Source organism: Sceloporus undulatus, chromosome 4 (assembly GCF_019175285.1).
Source record: "Sceloporus undulatus isolate JIND9_A2432 ecotype Alabama chromosome 4, SceUnd_v1.1, whole genome shotgun sequence".
NCBI lineage: Eukaryota > Metazoa > Chordata > Lepidosauria > Squamata > Phrynosomatidae > Sceloporus > Sceloporus undulatus.
In genome coordinates, this window is record NC_056525.1 from 145,571,782 (window position 1) to 145,584,359 (window position 12,578).

The 12,578-nt window shown below is 41.0% G+C and overlaps 1 protein-coding gene across 3 annotated transcripts in view; it reads right to left on the reverse strand.

Annotated features, from left to right (window-relative positions):
- CTNND2 (catenin delta 2) overlaps positions 1 to 12,578 on the reverse strand; it is a 557,661-nt gene that overhangs the window by 352,272 nt on the left and 192,811 nt on the right. The window lies entirely within an intron of this gene.

Below are 12,578 nucleotides of genomic sequence, written 5' to 3' on the forward strand. Positions count from 1 at the left end.
GCTTGTGGTTGCAACGTGTACGTATATCACTTCACTTGTTACAAATTGACTTTGTTCCAGTTCATTCAGTGACTTCGGCTACACGTCAACTGTGTTTCACACAGTTCTTTACACACACTTTCCACTAAAGCTCATTCATTAGGAGTATAAATCCTATGAATCTCTAGCTTTATTGATAAGTTATAATTTCAGAAAATAAGATGGATATGAGCCTCCACTCTAACATATAACTGTTTGCTTTTAAAGATAGTTTCCCAGAAGTAAAACGTCATGTTTCAATAAGCGTGAGTTCCAAGGTTTGGGGAATCTGCCTTTTTTTAGGGGGGGGAACTGTAGGTCCCTAATCCCCCCCAACCAAGATGGACAATGGAGATTCTGGGACTTGTAGGCCAACAAATAATTTTTCTGAGCTCTGAACTGGAATCTCCTTGGATCCCTTCACAATACACAATTATAGCATTATGATTAAATTGCAAGGATTCTATGGGATCTGCAGTTTCAGGAAGAACATTTATGGGATTTTCTGCCTCATCTGGCAAAATACTGCTTCTCAGACAGCAAAATGTCCTCACTGTAGTTTGGCAAGACAAACATCACACTGTTCAGGTTCCCTAGAGAACAGTCCTTAGAGACATTCAGTCAGTCAGTCAAACTGACATTTCTATTTTCTAGTTTTAGTTTTGGAAAATTAATATTTATTTTAGCATACGATTACCATAGCAATGTTAGCTGACTTGAATGCTGTTTATTCTGGTAGTCTGTATTATCTTTACTTTTCTTTCCTCTGGAAAAGTGAAAATTTTCATAAGGCTTTGTGCTAATACCACAGAACAACATGAGATTTTACAAACAACATTCTAACAGCCAGCAATAAGCATACAACCCTTTTAAAAAAGTGATGGAATTGTCATAGCACAAACCTCTAGGATTTTTTTTTAAAGGCTTTTAAATTCAACACCGTTCTTTTGTGTAAAGATTTATCACTACAGTTTCTCAGACTAAAAAGCTAACCAAGCAACAACTTGACACTACAATAAATGTCAATATTCACTGTGCTATCAGAGAGCAATGCAGAAGAAACCTTTGGTTCATATTATCCAAAATGATTTTGTAGTCAGGTAAATACTGTATATGCTTGTGTATAAAGTCTACAAATTTTAATCAAAAAATTGAGCCCCAAAAAACTGAGGCAACTTATCCACTGGTTAATGTAAGTGCTGCACTTCAACTCTTCTTTAAAAAGGAATGATCCCCTGGTTATAGGAAAGTGTATAATCTGTTTTGGAAGCACTGAACCCCCTCTATTCTCTCATCCAGCCTTTAGTGTGAGAGCACAAACAGTAATGTAGGCTTGAATTTTGTAAGTTTTTTGTCATGTTTTCCTTTGCTTCATCTTTTAGATCCTTTGTTGCATGCCCCCAGGTTTTACCCTTATTCATGGATCACATCAAAATCCACAATTTTGGTCCCCAAACCTACCCTTGACTTATACATGAAGTCTACTTATAGTCGGGTATATATGGTATATACTATGTGTCAATCATATAAAACTATAATAATAAGACAGTGGGTTAATTTGGTGAACATGATAAACAACGGATCCTAGGGGAACTCTGACTTATTGATTATGGGCAGCATACTGGTGCATAACACTCCCACCTGGAATGAGAGCAGACAAATGAACCACTGAGCTTCATCTGTGTTATCTGAATACTGAAGATTTTGTAACTTCTTTCTGACTGAGCACACCCGAGAAAGAATACATGCCATGTTTCAGATTAATTTGATTTGTCGTCAATGAAACAGATCCGAGAATGACACAGTAAACAAATCATGGAACAAAGCTCTACATTTTGTTCAGCTGCTCCTGTTAACCGCAGCTCAAGTGCAACAAGAAGCTAGTGTCCCCACTCTTCCCTTGTTTGTCATATCATCCAAACTGGACCAAATTCTTTGATCTTCTCCAAGTTTCCTGCCATCACTATAAAGCAGGAGTGGGCACTGTCTGTAGATATGGGAACCATTTGTCTGTCACCTTCAGAAGTCTGCATTGACATCATTGAGGAGAAGTCTGAAGATATATTTTTCAAAACGTCGAAACAGTGTGGGAAGAACAGATTTAGTATGTTTAAAAGATTAATGGTCACTACTGGAGACTTCCAGGAGAGAAAGTTCAAACTTCCCTCCTCAGAATGATGTCTGTGGACTGCAATATTCTCTTTTGTATGTGCAGTAGCCAAGATTAAAAAAACTAAACATAAGACAAGATCTACTGCATGAAAGCAAACTAATGTAGCAGACACATTCCATGTGTCTTTAATTAGCACATTATATGGGTTAGGCAATCCACATGGAACAGTCTGTCAAGATCAGCAGCGCAAGGTTATCCTGAAACCTTTGCTAGATTAAAAGAGGGAAATAACACACACTGATTAAGAGACTGCTAGCTCAAAAGATGCCAGATTTAATCATACTCTGTCCTTTCAACCATCTGACAGGTAGTTATTTTTGGGGAAAAAAAGGAGAACATGGTACTGAACTGCCTTTTTACACATCTAACAATGCAGATGTAGGCCCTTTTATTGTGTACCCTTTTAAATTCTTTCAGAGGAAGCAACAAGTAGAAGAAAAACATAATAAAAATCAGTAACAAAAAGCTTTTTGGAACCAAGCATCTGCTTTGTTAGGGACTCTACGATAAAAATGGCTTTTACAGCAAATTCACCAGGGAATTGCAGAAAGCAGGTTACTGACACAGAGACTAGTCAAACTAGCTTAATAAAGTCTTGTATTGTATGTATGCAGATTTAAATGAGCCAAACATCTGTTACAGTAACTATAGCTTTAGAAGACCACTTAATCCCATATGATGGCTTCAGGGCTTCATTTAAAGCATAGTTTGAAAAAGATGGACTCCAGATCTTGTTGCCAGTAACAGGTTTTTGCCAGGGCACCTCCATACAATTGTTATGTCAGCCTTGCATCCTGTTCATGAGATTCCTCAGATCAACTTTGTAAAAGTTACTCCCATACATACAAATGCCTGTGAAGAACACAAGCATCCTGCTAATCCTCCCACAGCTACCTAGGAGAAGCTTTGGTCAAAAACACACCACATAAATAATCCAATATGAGACCGCTTTAACTGGCCTGGCTCAATGCTAAGGAATTCTGGAAACTGTAGCTTTGTGAGACATTTATCCTTCTCTGTCAGAGATCTGTTGTGCCACAATAAGCCACAATCCCCAGGATTCCCTAGCACTGAACCGAGGCAGTTAAAGCGATCTGAAACTGGATTATTTCTACAGTGTGTTAGATCTTTGTCTCTATAGAGATAATGTATCACCATCATGACTGGTAGCTGGAAGTTCTACCTTTTAGCTTTGTTGGATCATTCCAGGTGCTAGAATAATGAAAGAAAAAGATAAAATTCTCCTTATCCACTTTTTAAACATGATGCATAATTGTACAAATCTTTGTCATGTCACTGTTAACTTTTTCCCCAACCTGGGTCTAAACATGTTGACCTTTCCTCACAAAAAATGCATAAGACAGTACAAGCATGAAAAACTGAAAAGCTTGCATTCAATAAATGCGTTCTTGCAAGCACATATATATATGTCATACAGTGGGCCCTTGGTATCTGTTGGGATTTGTGTCCAGGACCCCCTGTGATCACCAAAATCCGTAGATGCTCAAATTCCATTAAATATAATGGCATAGTGAAATGGGGTCCCTTATATAAGATAGCAAAATCAAGATTTGCTTTTTGGAATTTATATATATTTTAAAATATTATCTACCCATGGATGTTTGACTGGAAGTTTTACTGCAAGAGTTTTAGCATGATAGCTTGTTCCATAAAAGGGAAAGTAGTAGCAGGACCAAGTGGATGAAATGCAAAGCACAAAAAAATTCTCTTAGGCACGGTCCAGACCGGCGCTTTGCCACACTGGGCCGCCATGATGATGTCACGCACGCGCTGCATCCAAACGGCATGGCGCATGTGTGATGTCTCTGCGCAGCCCCAGGCCGCTTACTGCAGCCTGGGCGCAGCATGGGAAGGAGCTCCAAAACAGAGGGGAATGATGCCAGGGACAAAGGGGCTGAGTGGCCCCTTTCTACCATGGCTGCAGCCCCTGGGGTGTCCAAGGGCATGAAGCCCCAAGGACACCCCTTTTCTGTGCCACAGAGAAGTGGCATTTTGTCGCTTCTACGTGGCCTGGAAAAACTCTGGATTGGGGCCTCAAGGCTGCCGGTGAGGCTGCCCTGCCCCCAACCCGGAGCTAAAAGGGTGCTACAGACCTGCTCCTTTGGGGCAGTCTGTACTGTGCCTTAAACAACAAATGCTAATTTGACTTGTTGGATACATGAAGGCCAAAGAAAGAATATGGATGGAAGAAATTTCGAACACGTGACCAGTCCTAGAAACAGTATCCAAGAATAGTGAAAGTAGTTAAGATGAAGAACTGAAATTTATTGATTTCTTTTACTGCCTTTGCCCCTGCTATTCTCTGTCTCTCACTGGGGTGTGTGTGTGTGTGTGGGGGGGGGGGGGACTTGAATTTCTGCCTATCTGCAGAAATACTTTCTGAAACATCATAAATAACCAGGATGCAGACTTGTGACTGCTACAACATCACCTTCAGTCCTGGGCATTATTTCCTTTTCCATCTCGATCTGATGAAGCAAGTGAGCTTTGAAAGCTAGCTTAATGTTGTAGTTGTTTTGTTTGTTTTTTGCCTTCTAGTTAGTCTAGTAAAGGTGTCATCAACTGATACACTGGTGCCTCGGGATACGAAATGATCGGGTTACGAAATTTCCGGGATACGAAAGGAATGGCGGAACGAATTAATTTCGTAACCCGAGGTAGCAGTGTATTTGGGATTCTAGATTTTATTTAATGATTAATATATCTAACCCTGAATTATTCAAAAAAACCAGTATTACATTGTAAGTTACATTTTATACATTTTAATACACACACATACACACACTAACAATTAATAATACTGTGCCAATTTCTTTCCCTGTAGAGCATCTTCCCACATTTGAACAGCCATTATATTCACCCAGTCACTGAAAAGCTAAATTACAATTCAAGAGTTAGTAATGTACTGTGTTGGGTTGAAACACTACATGTCAGAACAGCTTGACTCATTTCTGACAACTGTGAAAATAAAGAACTTAAAAGGTAAAAGAAGACCAAATGAAATGTCAAATTTAATAGAATAGAAGGTAAATATTTTTTCAAGGGACAAAATGTTAAAGATGACAAGTTAAATTAGTGTTGCAATGGATGGAAAAATCATGGGCAATACAAGTCAATACAATCAGTAGAGGGAAAGAAGCAACTTAGTTCTGGGAAATCTCAGTTCAGCTTTCACCATCTCTGTCATGCACTTTCTGTGTGGCCAGTACAGACCACATAACTTCAGTTTCATGAGTTATTGTGAAGACAAAGACCAACAAAGAGTGCTGTCTTACTGAGGATGATGAGCGCTCCTTAAGTGACAGGTTCCTATTAAAACATAGGAAACAATGCTGCAGTTGACATGGTTATAGCACTTCTTAGAGCCTTGGTGCAGCATAGAACATGGATCCAGACATTGAATGACTTACCTGCCAGCAGAAGAAACCCTGATCCCAGCCTAACTATAAAAAAACAACCCCAATTTGGATGGCAATAAATGAGATACATATGGATAAAAAACCATTTTTGGTTTTTTTTCCACTACCACCTCAGAGCAACACAGTAGTGATAGGCCCCTGATCTGGTTCTGCTCAGAATGTCTTAACCCTCAATCCTTAACGGAGCACTTCCAAGGATCCCAAACCTTGTGGCAAATACAGAATATCCACACACACAAAATTATTATCCCCTTACAAAACATAATTAAACCAGAACCACATGTACAACTCAAACCAAGAGAAATAAGGCTGCCAAAGGAAGGCTGTCCAGTGTCTTAGTTGGGGAATGCTTATATGCAGAGGGAAGACTTTTGCTTCTAATGCCTGTAGCAAAGAAGTTCCACCTTCAGTTACCTAACTATTTCATCAGTGGCTGGACATTTCCACTATTTGCAGGGTGCCAGTGGGTGCAGAGCTTCCTGGGAAGAAGAGAGTACAGAAGGTAGTGGCCCTTCTTCTCAATCCTCTTTTGGTTGGCAAAGGGGAGCTCTCAATACGTTAGGCGCTCATGCTTGTAAAACATTTTTCAAGTACTGTACACATTGTACAGTAGCGATGCTGGCCTCAAAGACAGCTATCAAACTATTAAATATTCATATCACAAGACTGAACCAGAAGAAAAGCAATAGGAAAATGTATTACCACAACATGTGAAGATATGGCAAATGTGATCTGAAAATAAACTTTCTATACAATGGATTTAAATTATCTCCAAATTCAAACCTTTTGGTACTACATCCTCTACTATATCGGATGCCCTTAAAGTAGACAAAAACAATGTGTCACCTATCATGAATGAAGCTCACTAGCTACGAACTATGGTTTTCCTTATGTTTTTCCTGTAGCAAAAACAAGAGGTTTTTAAAGGGTCTGGATGGCCACCTGGATGGTTTGCACTTATCCTGGTCCATCACAAGTTGTGCAGCCAGGGTTCAATAATCCCCTCCATCAGCACACACACGAAAATAAGAGCTTCCTTATTCTCCCTGGTAAGCTACATCTGCCATTACAGTTTTCCATGAACTACAAAGAGTATTAGCTTAGAGGAAGTGTCCATCTGTTTGCATGTGGTGCACTCTCTTGGCACTTCTGAGGCAAATAATTGGGAAAAGCAGGGGCCCAACAGAGCTGGAAGTGGACAGTAAGGAAATGTACATGACAATGCAGGCTTTGACTAAGGCGGGGTCTTCTGCTAAATGTCCAATAAACAGAATGGGTTTCCCCATGGGAAGAGAATGGAGAAACAACTACACCTCCATTAACAAAGTAAGTGTTTGTCTGGGCATGACTTATTCAATACAAAATTTTGCAGCAGAGGTAGAAACAACATAGGAATAGGTCCCTGTACCATGAAAAAAGAAGAGTAGTTCAACATTTTCTCAAAAGTTTTTATTCAAAACTAAGAGTATGCTCATGTGAAATGAAACAATCATATCGAGAAAGCCTTGCATAAGTAAATAAGAACATTTTGAGCCTTCTGCACACCACGTGAAAGTTTCTTCCAAAGTGCATACAGAGATTTCCCCCCTTTCTTCTGTCACCTTCTGCTTCTGCTATGATTTCAAGTTTGGTGGCCAAACATAAAGCTCTATGCTTTAAAAAAAAATGCTAGGGTGAGTTTTTCCTTCTGTTTCGCGGTTCACGCATGTTCAGTATGGACATTATATCACACAGGGCAAAATTGGAAGTTCAAAGTGGGGCCAATGCAGGGTCATCCAGGGCTTAGGGACAAATTCACAGATGCTTTTCACATGACGCTGCAGGCAATCAGAAGAGAATCCAGGGTGAATGTGAGGTCAATCAGGAAATAAGTAAATTTGCAAAACTACCGGATTTACGTGTCCATTTTCCTTGCAAATTGACTCCCTTCACGTCATGCCAGCCATGGGGAAAGCAAGCCTCAGATGACTTCGTTTCCCAGGGTGCCTTGCTGTGCCAAAGAAGGGGAATGCTCTCATCCCTTAAGGGGACACACACTCCCCTCTTTAGGCTCCCTGGCTGCTCTTCCTCCTCTAATTAAGGGCACAGCTGCTGGGAGAAGGCAGAGGGAGGATGCTTTGGAAGTCCTCCTGGCCAGGAGGGAGAAATGGAGGACACACCCTGGAAAAGAAGGGCATGGGGGAGGATCAGCCCTGTGTGGAATCATGCAGGCCCCCTTTCTCTCTCTCTTCTGTGTGTGTGTGTGTGTGTGTGTGTGTGTGTCTGTCTGTCTTTGTGGTTTTAGTGAGTTTGCAAAGGGCATCCTCATTCTACCTCCCTCTCACACAGCTTCTGGGGCTTTTGGGGGAAAGAGGATCACCACTCGTTTCCCCTCACCTCCCCAGAGTGTATGTGTGTCTGCACTTGTGGAACTGACAGTTTTGAACATGTGCAGAAAAGGTATTTCTAAGAGAGCAATGGGGATTTGTTTGTCTCCTTTTGATACCCAAATTCACATCTGACGCTAATGTCCCTTTAACTCCTTGTTGTGCTCTTGTGTGTGATAACCATTAGCAAATGGGCTTGCTTTAACCATTTTTGGGATGGATGCACATGGCTCTATGTGTGATAATGTCCTAGGAGATTCTACAGACATCTGCTGTTTCTTTCCCTGTTATAGGCATGCACACACAGATAGAGTAGGACTTCCCAGCTCAAGCTTTATTGCACTGTTTTCCGCAGACATGTGGCTGCAACCCAGCAACTGAAATTGTCAGGGTGAAACAGAGCCTCCAAAAGGGGCAGCTTCAAGCCACCCCTTCCAAAGTTGGATTAGGGCCATGGCAATCACATGCCACGGCCTCAATCCACCTTTTTTCTGGCCTTACAAGGAGTGACAAAAAGCCAGTTTTCTATCCCGCCACAGCTGGAAGCCAGCTTTAAGGTGCCTTGGCAGCATGTGGCATATAAATGGCATGTTGCTGGAGCGCCTGGAAGCCCCTCTCCCCATGTAAATGGCTGGGTGGCTTCCAGGCGGCTTGGTAGCTTGTGCTGCGTAAATGCCACACTCCCATACCGCCTGGAAGGTGGTGCAAAGGGGTTTCGCTCTTCTTTGCCACTCTCCCAATTCCATTGTTGTTTAAAAAAAACCAACAACTTCCAGCTAGACAGAGAAGAGGAGGAAAAAAAGGAGGTCTCTGTGAACAGAAAAAATACTTTATAAAAAGGAGCTTCTTTGTCAAAGGATTTGTTAGTCGAGGTGTGCCTGTATCCCACTTTTATCTATCTGAAATTTATTCCTAAACTTAGAAGGAATGCTGTCACAGCAAAAAAGAAGTTCCTCCATTTCAGAATAAACAGTTTGCTAACTATTTTTATTTTGAGAGAGAGGATTAATTTAGAAGGTGGAGCTGTCACCACTTTATGCTTTTGAATACACACACACACACACACACACACACACACACACACACACACACACTTAATTGTTTGTTAAAAACTGCACAACCTGCAAAAGTCCTCAGAGCAGCTTTTTCCATTTCTTCTGCACAGAATTCAAATGGGATTTAAAACAAGGTTTCCTTCTTTGTAAAAATACTTAGAACAATACTTGCAAGGTAGAACAGGGATGCTGAAATATGGAATTTAATATCTGCAATATATACTGGAGAATAAGCCCCACTGAACTTGGAGGAACTTGCTGTTGAGTAAACATATACAAGGAAGGCAACTGAGATTTGGCAATAAGAACATCAGAATATATAAGGACTGACAGACTAGTTTACATGCTGTTGGCAATGTACATATGCAATGTTTCCTTTTACTTCTCTTCAGAGGTGGCCAGAATCTTAGCAATGAATCATCACTGCAGCCAAGACTCAGAATATTCTATTCATGCCCATCTTGGATTCTGTTGAAATAAACAGGCTTCAAAAGGAAGGGCAAAAAGTTGGCCAAGCACCCTACTGTTTGCACAGCACAAAGAGATCTGCTGGAGAAGAGGAGACAGCTCTGTTCTGACCTCCAGTTGCCCGAGCCCATGCAAACTTGTTGAACCCTTCAAGTTAATTCTATTTTGAAAGGAATTGTTTGTGTCTATTCTGTTTTAGAAGCCTTCATCCTTTTCAGATTAACCTCTTCACACAGACTTTGGTTTTCACAGGCCCTTTAAAACTATGAAAACCCACTTTGCTTCATGGAGGAGGGGTGTTGCACTTGAAGGAGCAGGCCTACTTGGTCCCCTGCTTTCACTGGGACCTTTGTCTAGTTCCCATAAGGGATAGGGAATGCAATAAGAATTGGGTACAGAATTGGCTGTTTCTCTGTGGTGCTCTGTCCTGAAGGAAATATGTCTGGATACTGGGGTCAAATGAGTGGCTCCTTGGTGTCTACCTGAAAAAATGCTTTAAACTAAAGAGAAAGAGAAAAAGAAAGGGGAAGGGGAAGGGAGAAAATGAAAGCAAAAAGGGAAACAAAAATAGGAAAGAAAACCTCCTAAACTCTTTAATTTTGTCTTCTAACAAGAGGAAGTCCTTTTTGCATATTAAAAAGTGTTCTCTGTAAATTGAAGCTGCTATAGAGACGGATTACATGTTAAGTTGATATAACTGTACAGGTGCAATTATTGTCATGTTGTATTTGTCAAATCTATGAATTATAATTTAAATAAAAAAGGGCAAAAAAAGAAAAGAAAAAGGAAAAAAGTGTTCTTTGTCCTTTAGGAAGAATATAAAATCATATACTCTGCAGTATCTTCTCCATCACTGGACAGTAGTCACACAGAATGTAATGGTGTGCCAGGAAAGAGCTATATGTTAATGTAGAAACAGCGTTCTGTACATTCTTATCATAATAATCCCAGATAATTCCTACTGGGTTTATATTATGCATTTCTGTCTTCATTAAGTTAAAGATTCTGTGAAGTTACAGCAATGGAACTCTTTACTCTTAATTTTATTTCTAATGTGGGAGGCTCTTTTAATCATTTTTCTATGTGGTTGGAGCTTATCATGATGTTCCCATCCACAGAATTAGCACCCTGCAAAAAGAAAGATTCAGTTTGGTGTAAAAGAACCATGGATCTCCAGAAAATCATTACATGGTATGGCAAAACTCTGTATTATATACAAACCAACAGTGCCCTCCTACTGTGTCCGTGCTTCATAAATTTATCAATAGGAAAATCTTAACCCCATTGGAATACATCCAAAAGTTATGTTCTTTTTCACAATACTCCAGCTAGCTAGAACCAGCTATACTTTTGACATATATGTTCAGACACATTAAGGAGGTGGAGCTAATCTCTAAATAATTTTTGATTGGTTGTCTAGATCACCATTAGCAAAAATGGAGTTCATCTACCACTGGAGAAAGCAACTAGGGAGTGGCTTTTATAGTGTCAGATCCCCATAAATATATGAGTCTTGACCCTCCATTTTTTTTCTACTGTAAACCTCTAATTCTGACTTCAAAGATGCTCTGACTATCAGTTTTTCAACAGCTCTCCACATGCTCTGAAACTCAACATGCTGTCCAGAATATAACAAGACCGGTCCAGAATCTAAGAAGGCTCTCGTGTCAACATTCCATATAGATATTGAAATAGCAGCCTACATTTGGTACATATATTCCAGTCATGTCCATCATGCCTTCTGTTAATCTCAAAGTAAAAAGTCATCTTTTTTGTTATCCACTTTTCATCTTCATCTTCACAAGTTAAATATTAGCATGCTCATCTTCTGGCTGAACAACTAAAACAGGTGGTGGACATAAGAAGAAGTTGAAAGGTGTGCGGCATGTCTCCAATGACCTATATGAGAAGTTTGATGTTGGTTCATAGGTCACTATGATAATAATAGTAATGTAGAAATAGCCAAGATAGATCAAATCCATTGCTTCTTATTTGGAATTCTATCTTTGTGATTTGGTACCCTTCTTTCCTTTGACCTTCCTCCCTACTCCTCTTAAGTTTCTTCTTATATCTAGACATTTTGCTTCACTGTTTCACAAAAGAATTTGGTACTAGTACTATCCCCATGGACAATACTGAGTGCTGCCTAACTATTCTATGCTTTTAGGATCTTTCATAACTTTTCAAGGGGATGGCTTCTAATCTAAATTCCATTTCATTTTAGTTTATTACAGAGATAGTCCGAGGGGAGAGGTGTTCAGTTTAAGGGTTTAGAAATTCTCCAAGCAGCTGGGCAGATGTGTGTATGCCAGGTGGTGTACCAGGACTGGTAGCAGCTTATCATAACTCTTTTTTATGAACCTTTGGCAAAATAGAAATTTGCCATTATGAGAATGAGTTGTCCCTGTAGGAGAGTAGGGGTTGTGAGGACTGACGGAGTAGAGGTGGAGGGGCAGAGAGACCCAGAGGGAGAGAGGAAGGCAGATTTAGGAGAAGAGCACCAGGTGGGCACCAGGGAGGGGCGGGATGTGTCTCAGCTGGAAGGGGAGGATGCGGAGGTCCATATAAGGGGGGGGGGGGGGAGACCCAAAGGGAGGAGAGGTCGCACATGGCGCGGACGAGGGGAGAGACTCATGGAAGAAAAGAAGGTGGTGGTGTCCTCAGGTTGACAAGGGTGTACTATTTCCCTGCACAGTAGCCACGGGAGACCCAGGGTGGGTTCCCATGTGGCCGTCAAGTTGCCAGACCCTCGGTGGGAAGGAGACCTAGAAGAAAGGTATCGGGCCGAGTGGGGGGTGTCAGCCTAGACATGGAAAAGGCAAGTTGGAAGGTCGCTGGTGGGACAAGAGAGGAGACTGGTGGGAGTATGGGCCCCAGCCGAGGACCGGGAGAAGGCAGAGCGGGAGTTGGTGGAGAAAGTCTTCCAGCAGCCTGGAACGGAGCCCAAAGTCTGAACCTACACGGGAAGCAAACTGAAGTTAAGGGAAGTTTTGTACGTCAAGGAGAAAATGAAGACTAGCCCGGTTATTGGACTTTCGCTAAGTTATAAAGGGGGACT